Below are 15228 nucleotides of genomic sequence, written 5' to 3' on the forward strand. Positions count from 1 at the left end.
CCAGTCAGCATTACGGAGAGCTTGTTAGAAATGCAACATCTCAGCCCGACCTAAGACATTCAAAAACTCTGGCGCTGGGACCTATCTGTGTTTTAATAGACTTTCCAGGTTATCCCATACTCAGTAAGGTCAGAGAAACACTGCCTGACAGGGCTTCAGTCATACCCTCCCTGTGTTTGACAGCCAGGAGAGTGACACACCTTGGCTTTTGGGGGGATTTTGAGTTTTCTTCACTGACGGAGGAGCTTCTCTGTTGCTGCTATCAGTTTTTTATAATAATCCCCCTTCTGTCTGCTCTCTGCTTCCCATCACTACCTCTCTCTCTCTCTCTCTCTCTCTCTCTCTCTCTCTCTCTCTCTCTCTCTCTGTCTCTCTTCCTCCTTCCCTCCCTCTCTCTCTCTTCTCCCCCACTCCCCATGCGTGCACGTGCACATACACACAGACACCTAGCAGGAGTTCTGTGGGCAAATAATGAAAATATGGGATTCCAACAGAAACAGGTTTGTGGATAAACAAAATGTCCCAAACACTGAGGTATATTTCCTAAGTTTCAAGATTTGCTACCTCTCCAAGCAATTAGACTGCTTCTGACCATATTATACTGTTTTCTATCATTTGTTATTTTAGTCATTCATACAACATATATTTTAGTACCTTCTATTTGCATGGCATGTGTTAAGTGTGAGGGGGACATGTATTCGAGTTTATAGTTTATCAGGAGGCAGAGAATATATTTAGAAGTAACTGTAACACGAGCCAGACAGTGATGAATACATGCGAATCATCTTTAGTAAAAGGGTTGTGGAAGCCTAGAGGCGGTAGACGGCATGTTTCATGGAAGAGGGCATCGTGGAAGACTTCTTGGAGGAGGTAACATTTGCGTGAGTCTTAAAAGGAGGTAGGATTTTGACATGAGGAGTTTGGAGTAAGTAGAGAACATTCTAGGCAGAGGTAGAAAAAAGCTAAAGACATGGCAGGGACTCTCAGTGCATTTTGTTTGGATCGGGGATTATTTGAAGGTGATTAGAAGGAAATGAGGCTATAGAAATAGGTCAGTGCCACTAGGAGAAGGACCTTCAAACACCCACTTAGGAATTTGTTCTTTCTCCTGAAGGCAATGGGGAGCCATTGAAAGGTTTTGAATGAGGGAAGGCAGGAGTGGAGATGTGCTTTTAGAAAGATTAATTTACCACCAATATATGAAGTAGATTGAAGTATATGGGGGAGGTGGGAGGCTTTTGTCTTTATTTTGTAGCTATTTTGCAGCAGTATGTTGACATATTGAAAAACAATCTTAATGTTTAATTAGGAGGTAATTGCTTTTCTTATTATGGGCATTGGATTTTGAAATAAACTTCCAGGGCATAGATTGTCTGGGGGAACACAGCTCTAATTTTATAATGAGGAATCTGCAAGAAAATAGAAATTGCTTAATAGAATGGCTTTATAGGAAATTTCCAGAATGAACTTCTTCCTTCCTTCTTTGTTTTCTTTTCTTTTCTAACATCTTCTTTTAAACAAAAAGTATTTGTGATCATCTTACGGAGTAATGACCTGGTAATGCCAGGCCACATAAAATCCACAAATATCAAATACCTGAAACGTGAATCTTTCTTGCTTCTTCCTACTCAGCCTCCAAAGCTCTTTTCTCTTCTCACTCATGGGTTTGCTTCGTTAAAGCACCTGAATCAAACTCATTTTACAAGGATCTGCTTTATTCCAGTTGTGGCTCTATTAGGGATAGTAGGAAATGTGAATGTCATAAATTGTTTAATGTGTTGTTACTTCTAGTATTTGTGGTACAGAGAAGACTCGGTTGCTGTTGATTTCTTTCAGGAGGGCTGTCTCGAAAAGGCCTGGGCTTTGGCTCCCTAGCACCGTTGGTTTCAGTCATTCAATCATTATTTACTGCACATCTGTTAAGCACTGAAGAATCCTGGTGACTCAAATAACCGCAACCCTGCTCATGTGGAGCTTGTGTGCCAGCAGGGGATAAACATAAGTGAATAGTCAAATAGAGTTCTGAGAGCGGGGAAACTATGGGTACTGTGGAAGCACCTGACCCAGAGTTGCAGGTCAGAGAGAACTTAACAACAAATAGGGTGTAAACTGAGACCTAAAAATCAATTGGGGTAGACTAGTTGTTGCCTAGGACTGGGGGGCATTGTTAGAGGGAAATTGGGGGATGTGTGAGTGCTAGTGGGTATGGAATTCCTTTTGGGGATGATGAAAATGCTTTAGAATTGATTGTGGTGATGGTTGCACTATTCCATGCATATACCAATAACCACTGACTTGTACGCTTTAAGTGGGTGAATTTTATGGTGTGTGAATTATATCTCAATAAAGTGTTTTTTTTTTTCAAAATCAGTTGGACAAGACAGGAGCAGGAATAATGTATCTGGCAGTAAAATGGCACATGCAAAGGCTCAGCAACAAGAGCAAAAATGGAAGAGTTTCCGTAGGACTGAAACGCCCTGGGAGGCGGAGAGCAGTGATATAGAGGAAAGCAAAGAGGCTGGAGAGCTGAGTGGGGTCTGCACAGGTAGGGCCCTGAAGGTCTATTAAAATTATAAATCTATAAAAACCAGCAGCTACTATTTATGGAGTCCTCACTGTATGCCAGCCACTGTTCTAAGTAGTTCACCTGCATTGACTCACGAATCCTCACAGCAGCCCTGTGAGGTAGGTGCCATTGTTATTCACATTTTACCCCTGGGGAAACTAGGGCACCAAGTAGTTAAGTAACCTACCCATAGTCACAGATCTAGTAAGGGACAGCGCTGTGATATGAGCCCAGGAGGTCTGGTGCCAGTGTTCACCCTCTAGACCCTCATACATTATCCGAAAAGCTACGGGTGACATCGTAGAGTTTTATGCAGGGGAGTGACAAGGTCAGATTTACATCTTAGAAAAAGATCGCGCTCTGGTATGGGAAAGAGAGAGAAGGAGAGCAAGACTGAAGTGGGGAGACCAGGTGCTGTACGATCCACACGAGAGATCATGCTAGTCTCAGCATGTGGGACGGCAGTGGAGATGGAAAGAAGTGGAAACTTGAGAGATGTTTAGGAGGTCCCATCAACGGGAGTTGGAGAGAGGTTGGATTTGGAGGACGGGTACAAAGACTCTCAGATGGATGCCTAGGTTCCGGGCTTGGCAAGTTGGGGGAGCGGGCATTTAATGGTGCTCGTGATGTCCTTGCCACAGATGTGCCCCAGAGTGGGCTTGTTCGTGTCAGTCACATGTGAGTAGATGAGACCTCTGACCTCTCTGCCAGCCAGAATCATGGACTCGGAGGTGGCAGGGGCCTTAGAGGTCGAAGTGGAGGTACTGGAAGGAGAAAGAGCTAGCGGAGGTGACAGCAGGGGGCAGTGCCCTGGCTAAATGAGGTGTGCGTCTGCTGATGCTCAGACGGCTGTGCCTTTGCTTGTCATGCTGCTGCTTCCAGGGCGGCACCTTTGTGCCATCCCTCAAAGCTTTGCTTCTCTTCTCAGAGATCGTCCCTGTGATCCTTAGAAGAGGGGCCATTGTGCACAAACTATAATTATGGGAATCAAAATAAAACCCAGAAGAATTTACTGCTAAATCCAGCATCCATCAGATCAAACTTGTTTTGTGTCTCCTGCCTGTCTCTGCACAGCGTCCCTTTCACAGCTGTACTCAAAGCACAGATACAGCTTTATAGCCTCTGGTTTATACCTTACATTAAACCAACTGCATTTCCTGGCATGTCGTATGGTTCTGGTTAGCAGTTCGTAAGGATTCGAGAAAGTGGATGTGCTGTACGTAAGGTACCCATTCTCTCTCAGTTTTGCTTTTCATCCTTAAAGATAGTGCGTCGGTGAGCATCTTCTTACATAGCTTTTTCCTCTTTCCTGAGGCAGAACTCCCAGCCAGGATAGTCTCTGTGTCCTTTTAAAGTAGGGTGACCCAAACTGGACACTTTCCTCTACTGAGGTCAGGGACAGAAGGCATAATGCTTAATTAGGGCTGAATTCCACGGTTTCTGGCCCTTGTGGTTTTCAGTGATCTCTGAATTAAGTTAGCATCCATTCACAGTTGTCAGTACCGCTCCTAATGGCTGCCATCTCCAAACAGCTGACCCGAGTCCTTGCATTGTTTGCTGTAAACCAGGCAGTTCTACAGGAGGGAGAAGTTTCTGGGCAGAATGTTTAATTAGGGCTTAATTAAGACAGCCAGAGTGGCCCATTGGCTTGAACCTTTGCACAGGGTCCTGATTGGCAGGCGGCACCTGGTGTTCTTGGCTGTCTGACAGCCATCGGCCGTTCCCAAGCTCCATGCAGAGATGAGCAAGGCACATGCCACCCCACTGGTTGGCAGAAGTCATTTCATAGACTTCCTGGAACACTTTAGAAGTTTTTTTCTCATGGGCCCTGCGTTCTGCCTCGTATTGGTTAGGAGTTTTTTAATGTAGGTGTCTTCTCTATAACAATGAACTTTCCAAGGGCACTGGCTGTGTCTGGTTAACCTCAATCTCCTCTATATATCCAACAAAAAGAGGGTGCTTGATAGGAGTTGAATGTAAGGCACCGACGGTTTGGACCAAATCCTCTGACTTGGGATGGCTGTAGACCCTTCAGACTAGTATATGAAGACCCAGGGACCAGACTTGAAAAATGCAGAGACGGGGGACCCACAAGCCCACGGTCAGTGCCAAGTCTATCAGAAGGGTGAGGACTTTCAGAGACCTCGAGATCTCTCTGGCCAGGCCAGAGCCTGATGTCACAGGTCCTGGGGCAAGAGCGCTGTGAAGTGTGTCTTGGGCCCAGCTCTGGAAGCCGTTCAGTTTCTCATGCTGCAGTGGTGGTGGTTATTGTTTTGTTTTATTTTGTTTTGTTTTGTTTTGTTTTAGCATGATAGATTTGGAGCCCTGCCTTCCTTCCCTAGACACAGACAGATGGAGTGAAATCTCAGTCCACCAGGGTGGCGAGATGCTTCCTATGTGCAGCTTTGGGAGTCCTCGGCCTGAATTTCCCAAGCACCACACTTGCTGTGGGTTTTGTTTTGGGTGTGTGTAGTAGCAAACGTTCTCAGAGGCTATTGAAAATTAGTCAGCATGTAACGACATTTGATGAATCATTTCATAGTTAAAAAAAAAAAAAGAACAAATCTAGGCTTTGAGTTTGCATTCCACAGGGTTGTTGAATTATGCCCAGATGACTGTCAAGAGAATTTTTCTTAACAGGTTCAGGGCATTTGTAATAACCAGCAAGTCTGTGGAGAGGAAAAGAACTTCATATTGAATGTCAAGGGTGTACTAAAGACGGCAGGATTTTATGATCTCTGAGCTGGAAAGGCCCTAACAGTCTTCTAGTCCAGCCCCTGATACTTTGCGCGGAGGTGTAGCAGCAGGTGGCACCGGGGAGAATGCGTTATCACGAAGTTCTGAATCGCCAAGTCTGTGGCCCCTTTTCAGGAAGGATCTTTTGGCTGTCTTGGCTGTATTTGGCATGATTGGTCATATATTCTTTTGTGTTTGTGCGTATGGTAAAATGCACATAACATTAAATTTACCTTTTAAAAGCCATTTTTAAGTACACAATGTAGAGGCATTAAGTGCATTCACAACGTTGTGCAACCATTACCACTATCTGGTTCCTGAACTTTTCATCATCCCAAAAGGAAAACCCTTCCCCATTAGACAGACACACCCTATGCCTTCCTCCTGCAAGCCCCTGGCAACCACTACTCTGTTGTCTGTCTCTACAGACTTACCTGTTCTGAATATTTCACGTAAATGGGATCATACAACGTGTGACTTTTTGTGTCTGTCTTCTTTCACTTAGCATGACGTCTTAAAGGCTCATCCATGTTGTAGCATGCATTTCATTCCTCTTTATGTCTGAATAATATTTCAGTGTGTGTGTATACCACGATTTGTTTATCTTTTCATCCATTGATGAACCTTTGTGTTGTTTCCATCTTTTGGCTATTGTGTATAGTGTTGCTATGAACATTCGTGTACAAGTTTTTGTTTGAACATCTGCTTTCAACTCTTTGGGGTATATATGTAGGAGTGGAATCGCTGGGTCAATGATAGCTCTGAGATTAGCTTATTGAAGAACCAGCAAACTGTTTACATACCACTGTTTGAGCCTTTCTCCTCCCCAAGCTCTTCTGGTTGCTCTCAGGCCTTTCTACCCATTTCTTCTCAGTTTTCTCCATGATTCCCTTGGGTCTTCAGCCCCTGAAATGATAGTACCACCCAGGGCTCGTCGCTCCTTCCTTAGTTCTGCTCATGCTACCCCAGTGGTGCTGAACCCTATTTGCACATTACAATTATAGGGGCTCCTTTAACTCTGCCCAGGCGCCACCCCAGACCAGTTCAATAGCATCTCTGGGCAGGTGGAGCCTGGGCATTGGAGTTATTTTAAAGATCTCAGTGATTCCGATATGCAGCTTCTCTTAGGATAATCATTCATTCTAGTGGTTTCAACCTGATGACACTCCAGGTTTTATTTTCAACTCCAACTGTCTATGGACATATCCACGAATGGTCTTCAAGTGCTTCAATTCAGCTGTTCCCAACCAAACTCTTCACCTTTCCTCTCAGACATGTCCTTCTCCCAGTGTTTCCTCCTTTGGTGAAAGGGACCACCATCTCCAGCCATCCAAACCAGAAACCTGACACTTATCTGTGCCTTCTCTCTCTCTCTCTTATTCTAATTTCCCCTTAATTGACTCATTTATTCAATAATTCATTGCCCAATAGGTAGGACTGAGGGCAGCTGGAGAGAAATGCAGTCTAGGAATTACATTAGGAAGATAAAAAGGCATAGATGAAACAGTTAAGTCACAATATAGACAAGAGGATACCCTGAAATTAACAGCAACATTATTATAACTACCATTATTGACGACTTTCTTTGTCTCATGCATTCTGGTAGTACTTCATATATATTATCTGATTTACTATAAGGTAGGTGAAGTCAGCCCACCTCACAGATGACATTACAGGTTCAGGGAGATGTAGGTACTTGTCCAAGGATGCGTGGTTAGCACATGGTTACTGAGAGTTGGGATTGGAACTCAAGTCTGTGCTCTTGACAGGAAAGGTCATTGGGGTAGAGCCTTGAGCCCAACATCATTGGGAAAGCATGGAAGGAGGAAGATCAGGATGTGACCACCAAGTGAAGTCATCCATGCCCATCCATGAGAGTGCTTTGAAACCTATAGAGGAAGGTGCAAAACTCTTGCAACCTTTCCTCACGTCTAACAAATGGCTTCTTCTCTTCTGCTCTGAATGACAATGAGGTGTTTATATCTCTTATTCCCCTGGTGAATCACAGACTCCTGACAGTGAGAGCCATGCTTGCTCGTCTCAGTGTCCCCCTCAGCCCCTGTACCTGGCACATTGTTGCTGATCAGTAAGTGTTCCTTGAATGAACGAGTGGATGTTAGAGTTGACTCAGAGAGGAAGAAAGGAAAACAGGAGCCCTGGTGATGTTGGTCTAGGTGTGTCACAGTGAAGTGCTTGACTAGAGATTTGACTTAGAAAATTGGAAAGAGACGGCTCTGTGGCCTCTGGAGGTCTGAGTGGGCAAACCCATAACACGATCTCAACGTTACTGAACTTCAGCATGACCCCTGACTCCCGGCTCCATGGCACTGATAATCTGATTCTCTCTTTTTCTCCCTAGCACTTGTCACTTTCTAACATTCTTAATTAATTTCCTTTGTCATGTTCATTGTTTCTTGTCTAGTGAGAGCCTCCACTAGAATATAAGCTTCATGAAGACACTCAGTTTTGTCTATTTTGTTATACTCCTCGATCCCCCTAGATCCCCCAGCCGAAATGAGCATTAATTTCTTTCTGTCACTATAGATTTGCCGATTCTGGACTTTCACATGAATGGAATCTTATAATGTGTGGTCTTTGGTGACTGGCTGCTTTCACTTAGCACAGTGCTTTCAAGGTTCATCCATGCTTAACCCCTTAACTTTACAGGTAGAAAAAGGGAGACTCCAAGAGGGAAGGGACGTGACTTGGGTCATGGGTCCTCTGGTAGGAGAGCAGGAACCTGATTGCAGGTCTTCTGTCTCCCTATACAGTGCTTGGTTCCTGCCCAGGGTGGATGCAAGGGGCTTAGCAGCCACAGCCAACTCAGCAAGGTCATTCTGCCATCCACTTTGGAGGCTGCTTACGGGGCCCCTGCATGTAGAGTCGTGGTGAGGTGCTACCTTGACGGTAGCTTCACTGTTAGCGTCAGTCCTTTCTCACGTCCTTTCCAGGGCTCATTGTCCATCTGACAAAGTGGACGGCTTATGTGACCATCTTCTAGTCTTCTGCTTGCAGTGGCCTGGGTCCCTGTGCCCTCAGATCGCTAGCAAGAGAAAGGCACAGCGGAGGTGCCATTAGTGCTGACTGTTCCTGCTGCCGCCCTGCAGCTCCCAGAGGGCCATGCAGAGCTAGATAAGAGGCTGAGCCCTTCCGAAGAGATATCTAATCCCGTTAGGCAAATGTGAAATCTGAGTGGCATGATGATGCCCTGAACCCATGTTTCCCAAAGGCATACAAACCAAGATACATGAATAAACATTTTTGTTTAAATAGTTGTGTCTTTATTTCAATGTGTACCAGGGGAAAAAAAAATACATTTCTGGCATGATCAGACCTGTGATTTAATGAATATTCCTGCCTAGGATGAAGCTAAAGTAGGAGGCACTGTACCATAGGATGCTCTTACACAGACCGTATGTTACAGGTGTGGTAGTCTGGCAGTTCGCTGACATGGCAAAAGTCATGAGGGCAGTTTGAGATCAACTGTCATTTGGGGACTGCCACTCTGGAGTGATGATGGTCCAGGGTACTTTCCCGTGAGCTGCCTCCTGCATCTCCTTTTCACCTTGTGCAAGGTGAAATGGCAGAGGGTCCTGGTGGCCAGAGTCCCTTTACAGGACTGAGGGTCTTAGAAAACCAAGAGAAACAACTGGAGACACTGGTTGTTCATGATAAATCTTTTTTAGACACTCAGAGTCCTGTCTGTAAAACAGGGATTCCTGTTGGAGACCTAAAAAGAGAGAAGGGAAGACAGAGGAGGAGCAGAGATGATGTGTGGTGCAATTCCAAAAGGAGAAATGAAAATAAAACAGTGTCATTTAGCTTTTGACTCTTTTTATGACCACGAGTGACATGACCCGTGAAGTCTGAGTGTCAGAGCCTGGGTTGCAGTGAGAGACATGACTGGGAACCCTGTGGAGGCCAGAGAGAATCGAAGCTCCTTCATGGGGCCCCGGTTGCAATTCCACTTTGAGGAATGATCATGTGGTATGATAGGTAAGTCCCCCTTCCTCTCCCAGAACTGCCTGTCAGTTTTCTGCAAAAGCATCATCTTGATTTGAATTCCTTTTAGAAAATGAATACGGATAATCCAGCCCATTATCTTTCACTGAGCTATAATCACTGCAATGAACCAAGGCAACGTCAAATGATTGACCTGAGGAAAATACAAATACGAGTTCCCCTAAAATATTTGCAAGTAACTTTTTTTTGTTTTTTGGCTTAGAACATTTGAAAATGAAAGCTTGTTGTTCTAGTGTTCTGATCTTACCATAGAATTTCAGATATCCATAACCTGCCATTATTATGAATGCGACAAATGTCAGCTGAGCTCCAGGCATTCTGCTAGACCCTGCAGGGATTGTAAAGAAACAGGACACCTTTCCCCTACCCTCAAGGAGTTTACAATCTAGGTGGCAGAAAAATGAGACCTGAATCTGTCTGAAGTGAGGAAACACAAGACAAGAGCGTGGATGAGGAGGACACAGGCTGGGTGGAGGGGTGACACGGTGCCAGAGCCCTGCGACTGGCGAGCTGAGGCTGATCGGGTAGACGGCTGAGTAGGAACGTGTCCTGGATGTCGTGGAGCTTCAGCTGGGTTTTGAAAGTTATATGGGGCTGGAATACGTCTCAGAGAGTGAGGAGATCTGGAACCAACACACAAGGCGGGGCCATCTAGGGCTGTTTTGAGGAACGGAGAAGCACATGTATCAGTATTTCATTCCTTTTTATGGCAGAGGTAAATTTCTTATACTTCAAACTTTTGCCTCAGTATGACCAAACTTGGTCATACAACAACGGAGCTAACACCACCTCCGAAAAAGAGGTTTCTCTTGGGCACATTTGCATAGAACTTTAGAGTTTTCAAAGAATTGTCACAACATAATGGAATGTAAGCGTTAAACAGCCTTGGAACACAGCTGGGCAGGGATTATTGTAAATGTTTTTACAGAGAAAACAAGCTGGAGAGAGAAGAGTTCTGAGAAGAGTTCTGTGCTAGCCCCGGGTACTACCATACACACGTGGAAGTGCGAGTAGCACTTGATGGGTGGACGTTCAGGGGGTGGGGACTAGGCAGAGGAAAAAGCATCTGCAGAGGCATGAGCGTGTGAGAATTCAGGGCCTGTTTGGGGAACAATAGGTAATTCAGTTCTGCTGGAGTGTACAGTGTGAGGGAGACGAGACAGACAGCTAGGCAGGGGCCAGATCACAAAAGGCTTTCACTGTTACCTCCAGGCTGGGAGCGAGGCAGTGGGATGGAATGGTTGTTTCCAGCTCCAGAGATAAGCAAGTTCATCTGATTTGGAATTCCACTTCTGCCACTTCCTTGCTGTGTGCTCTTGGCCAAATGACTTAACTTCTTCATGCCTTAATTTCCTTTTTGTAAATGAGGGTTGTAATAAGCATTAAATAAGATAACGTAGATTGCTTAGCCCAGTGCCTGGCACATAGTAAACAGTAGTATTGTTAATATAATTGTTAGGGATCTTATTGTGATTCCTGAGCTCAGACTGTACTCTAAAGATGAAGGGGAACCACGGAAGGATTTTGAAAATAAAAGTGACATGATTAGAATGACACGTTCTATCACTTTGGCAGCCTATGGAGGATAGTTTGATGGAGGGCATATCTAAAAGCACAGAGACTGGCTAGGGGGTTATGATAGAATTTCAGACAGAATCAAAGTTTGAATTATGGCAGTAGCTTAAGAAAGGAGAAGGAAGGAAGAGATTGAGATCATTGGGGGCAAAGCCAGTAGACCTTGGTGACTGGCCCAATGTGTGGCATGAAACGAGAATGATGTGATGTACACATTTTTGACTTGGGAAGTTAGAGGATTACGTAAATGGTAATCTCCTGCAACAAGACGTTATACTTTTTTTTGTTTTTGTTTTTGTTTTTGGTGGGGGAAGCAGATTTCAGGAGTGGAGCAAAGAAAGATGGTGAATTCTGTCTTCTATATAACTGGCTCAAGTGTTTATGGGACATCTTGGTAGAGATCCTAAAGAGGCAGGCAGTGCTCAAAGCAGCTGAAACTGTGGGAGTAAATGATGTCGCCCATAGAGAGTGTTTAGAGCAGTGATTCTCAAACTGCTGTACATTGGAATCATCACTGGAGTGGGGGAGGTGTCTTTACAAACTACTAGTGTCTGGCTTGCACCCTCAAACATTCTGATTTAACTGGTCTAGAGTTCAACCTAGGGTTGTTAAAAGCTTCTCAAGTGATTCTAATGTGCAGTGATGTTTGGGAACCACTGGTTGAGAAATAATAGATACCATTTATTTAGATGAGAAGGGAGCTGAGAACCAAGAAGGCTGAGTAGGTGTAATCTGAGAGGTTGGAGAAAAATGAAGAGAGAGATGTCACAGGAGCCAAGGGAGGAAGGTCAAGAAGTTTTAACATTTAAATTTATGTTAGTTTAAGAGAAACTGTCAGTTTGGTAGTTTATTTCTCTCATTATTCAAAAGTCTAGATACTTGGCACACATTTTGGTTTCTTGTTTGTGTGTGTTTTTCTTGTGTCAACAGTTGGTTTATATCCTTGGACTTTATGTAAATGATTTTTGGCTCTTTAGTTTCTGTCCTATCCGTTGCTGCCTCCACTGATGTTTTCCATTTCTCAATAGCACGTACTAGTTTCTTGAAGTCTTTTATTATTACCTCATATATCCTGTTTGAAGAGTTTTTATCCTTAGTTGTGTATCCTGCATTTGCTTTTAAGATAGCTATCACCATGATGTATTTAGTCTTCTTCTCCACTTGCAGAATACTTTGAGAGAGTTTGCCTTTTCTTATTACTTTGTTCCAGACAACCAGAGAAGTAGTTGGGCATTCAGTTTGGGAATTCATGCCCTTTGTGGGGTTTTGCCAAACTGGTATGTACCCAGAGGAGGGTTCTCTAAAGTCTTGTCACATGAAGAACTGAAAGGAGCTGAGGATGTTTATTCTGGGGCAGAGGAGACTTCATTGAAGACATGATTGTTATGTTCAAATCCAGAAAGGCTGATGTACACAGAGGGAGCTGATTTATTGTAGATGGTGGTGGTGGGAGGGGGGTAGAGGGCAGCATGACTGGAGGACTGAAGCTTCAGAGAGATGAAGCTTTAATGTCTTGGTTGATGTAGTCATTTGTTTGGTCTTCGGGGATCCCTGGATGAAGGCATGTGCCTACCCACAGGCCAGATATAAAATGCAAATTAATTCTTTTAATTAGAGTCATATATGTTTATAGAAATCGATTAGCTAAATTGTATTTGGCAGCAGTTTTATAATAATCCCCTGTAAGTAACCACTGCAGCTCGATGACCTTCAATAGGAATGAAAAGTCTTCAGGCCTATGGATGTGTCTGAGATCCCTGACAACTCTGCCATCATTTGAAGACTGAAGATTTTGTATCTTCCAGTGCTGTGGTTACTTCAGGACTTCCAGCTGCTCCAGGGAGTGCGGGTCTTTGAATTTTAAGACAGAGCACAGCAAATATCATCTGGCCTTGTTCTTAGCTCTAGTAGAGACCTCAAGCTGCATGGATAGAAAGAACTGCAGAAGTCATCTAGTCCCTGTATTCCATTGGAGTGGCCCTTCTACAGCCATGCAGAGTTCGTTATTCAGCCTCTGCTTGACTGCCTTCAATGACCGAAGCTTGCTAATTCTTGAGAAAACTCATTCTATCCTTGGATCACTAGGAACAGTAGAGAGGTCTAGCCTTAGCCTGAGCTGGAGTCTCCCTCTCTGTGCCATTGCCCCAATTCTGGGTCTGCACCCCAGAATCATGTGGAATATATCTGTTCCACGTGGTGGCCTTTGGACTGTTGGTGAACCATGACCATGTAGGCTTTTGTCGAACAAACGTTCTCTGATTTTTTTTTCAGTGCCTTGGCTTTAAGTCTCCTTATCATCCTAGATCTCCCATAAAAAGGTGCTGAAAATGTGATGGTCAGACACAAGACAAATCATGTTAATATCCATATCCTAGAATTGCCAGCTGACTCACTCCTGTTAAGGGCCTAACTGATATTTGAAAACAATATGCTGCGGGTTTTGTTGGACATTTATTCTTCTATGCTTTGTGATTAGTCCTTGTAGTATCAGGACACTAGAACCTACATTCTTAACCCTCCACGGTAAGTCTCACAAAAATATAATGTGGTTTTGTGTCCTCGGCAAAAGGACATTAAATAATCCATATTATGAAAGAGGTTTTACAATAACAAGAAGGCAAACATTCCAATAAAAACAAAAGGGAAAACCAGAAAAAGGAAAGTAACAAAAAAGGAATATAAATGGCCATAACGCATGAAAAATGTTCAGATGTACTCGTAATCAAATAACTTCAAATCAAAACTATGATGATCTCTGATCTGGAAAGATGTCCGTGATATATTCACAGGTTAAAAAATGCAAAGAGCAGAGCACTGAGTACAGCATGAGTCTATTTTTTGTGGATTATACATTTTAATATATGTAATATAGGTCTCTATAGATTTAGGGCAAAGTGAGTGTGAATACCCACCAAATTGTTAATAGTGATTTGGATTGGATGCTCAAAATAGGATACTTTATATATTTTTAATGTGATGGAACTATGTATGACATTTACTTTTGTTTTTTATATTTTAAAATATGTATGTATTTAAAGCAATAATTAGGTGCTACTTTCCATCCCATTAGCAAATATTTTTAAAATTATAAATATCCAGTGTTTATGAGAGCGTGGATGATAATTTAATTTCATTCTGTAGTTTTCAAAATACAAACATTTAAGTCAATAATTAGGCAGTGTTTTCCATCCTATTAGCAAAAAATTTTTAAAATGATAGTATACAATATTTGAAAAGGTCTGTCCTGGCAGGAGGGTAAATTGGTACCTTCATAATCTGACAATACACATCCAAATTCTTATAAATGAACATATGCTTAAATCCAGTAGTTTCACTTCTAGGAATTTATCCCAAGAAAATACCTGGCAAGTAGCCATTTACCATGAATAAGGATGTTCATTGTAAAGCTTTTATAATAGTGAAAAATTGGAAACAGCACAAATGTCCAGTGATAGATTTATTGAATAAATTATGATATGGCAAAAAAATAATACTATATAGCAATTTGAAATGATGATGTAAATGCTTAAATATTAATATGGAACGCTGTTCATGAAATATTAAGTGGGAAAAGTATATTATCTCATTTTAATAAAATATATAGCATGTATTAACATAAAAAAAGAAAATTAACAGTTGATAACTCTGAGAGATAGGCTTATAGGTGATTTTATTTTCATTATATTTTTCTATGCATTTTACTATACGCATATATCCAATTTTAAAAATTAAGTTAATTATTTAAAATAGTTGAAAAAGAAAATAATAAGGATTTATAATAGAAATCAGCAGTCCCTGCCCCACTCCTCCTCAGCTCTAATTTCCTTTCTTAAAGGCAAACTTTTTCAACTTTTCTAGCTGTTTCCTCTGTTTTTTTCCTCCATATTTCTGAGAAATATGCTTGCATTGCTATTTCCTAATTTATTAATTTTAGGCGTTATCTAATTATTATGGTAGATGAGAATTTACCTCTTAAACTACTACCCTGGCTTCCCTTTGCCACATCCTCTCAACATCATTTGTATCACTGTTTTTGATTGTTTACATTTTCCAGCATTTATATTATTATGACAATGTAAATATTGTTCATTGTTCAGCCAAGTATTGAACTATAATTTTGTTTCCTTTTTTGTACAACTTTTTGTTTTTCTTAGATTTCATAATTCTCTATTTTTGATTTGCTTAGTTTTCCATGTACTTGTTGCTAATTCTTCCTACACTCTCCAACAGCCTTTCAGTGAAATTTTCTGCAGAAACACATCAGATAACCTATCCACTCATACTTCTTTTTCCTAAAACCTGTCTTTATGCACCAGTCTGTATAGGTT

At 42.4% G+C, this 15228-nt stretch overlaps 1 protein-coding gene across 5 annotated transcripts in view; it reads left to right on the forward strand.

Moving 5' to 3' along the window:
- FRMPD1 (FERM and PDZ domain containing 1) overlaps positions 1-15228 on the forward strand; it is a 117363-nt gene that overhangs the window by 58689 nt on the left and 43446 nt on the right. The window lies entirely within an intron of this gene.

Source organism: Rhinolophus ferrumequinum, chromosome 12 (genome assembly GCF_004115265.2).
Source record: "Rhinolophus ferrumequinum isolate MPI-CBG mRhiFer1 chromosome 12, mRhiFer1_v1.p, whole genome shotgun sequence".
NCBI classification, from domain to species: domain Eukaryota; kingdom Metazoa; phylum Chordata; class Mammalia; order Chiroptera; family Rhinolophidae; genus Rhinolophus; species Rhinolophus ferrumequinum.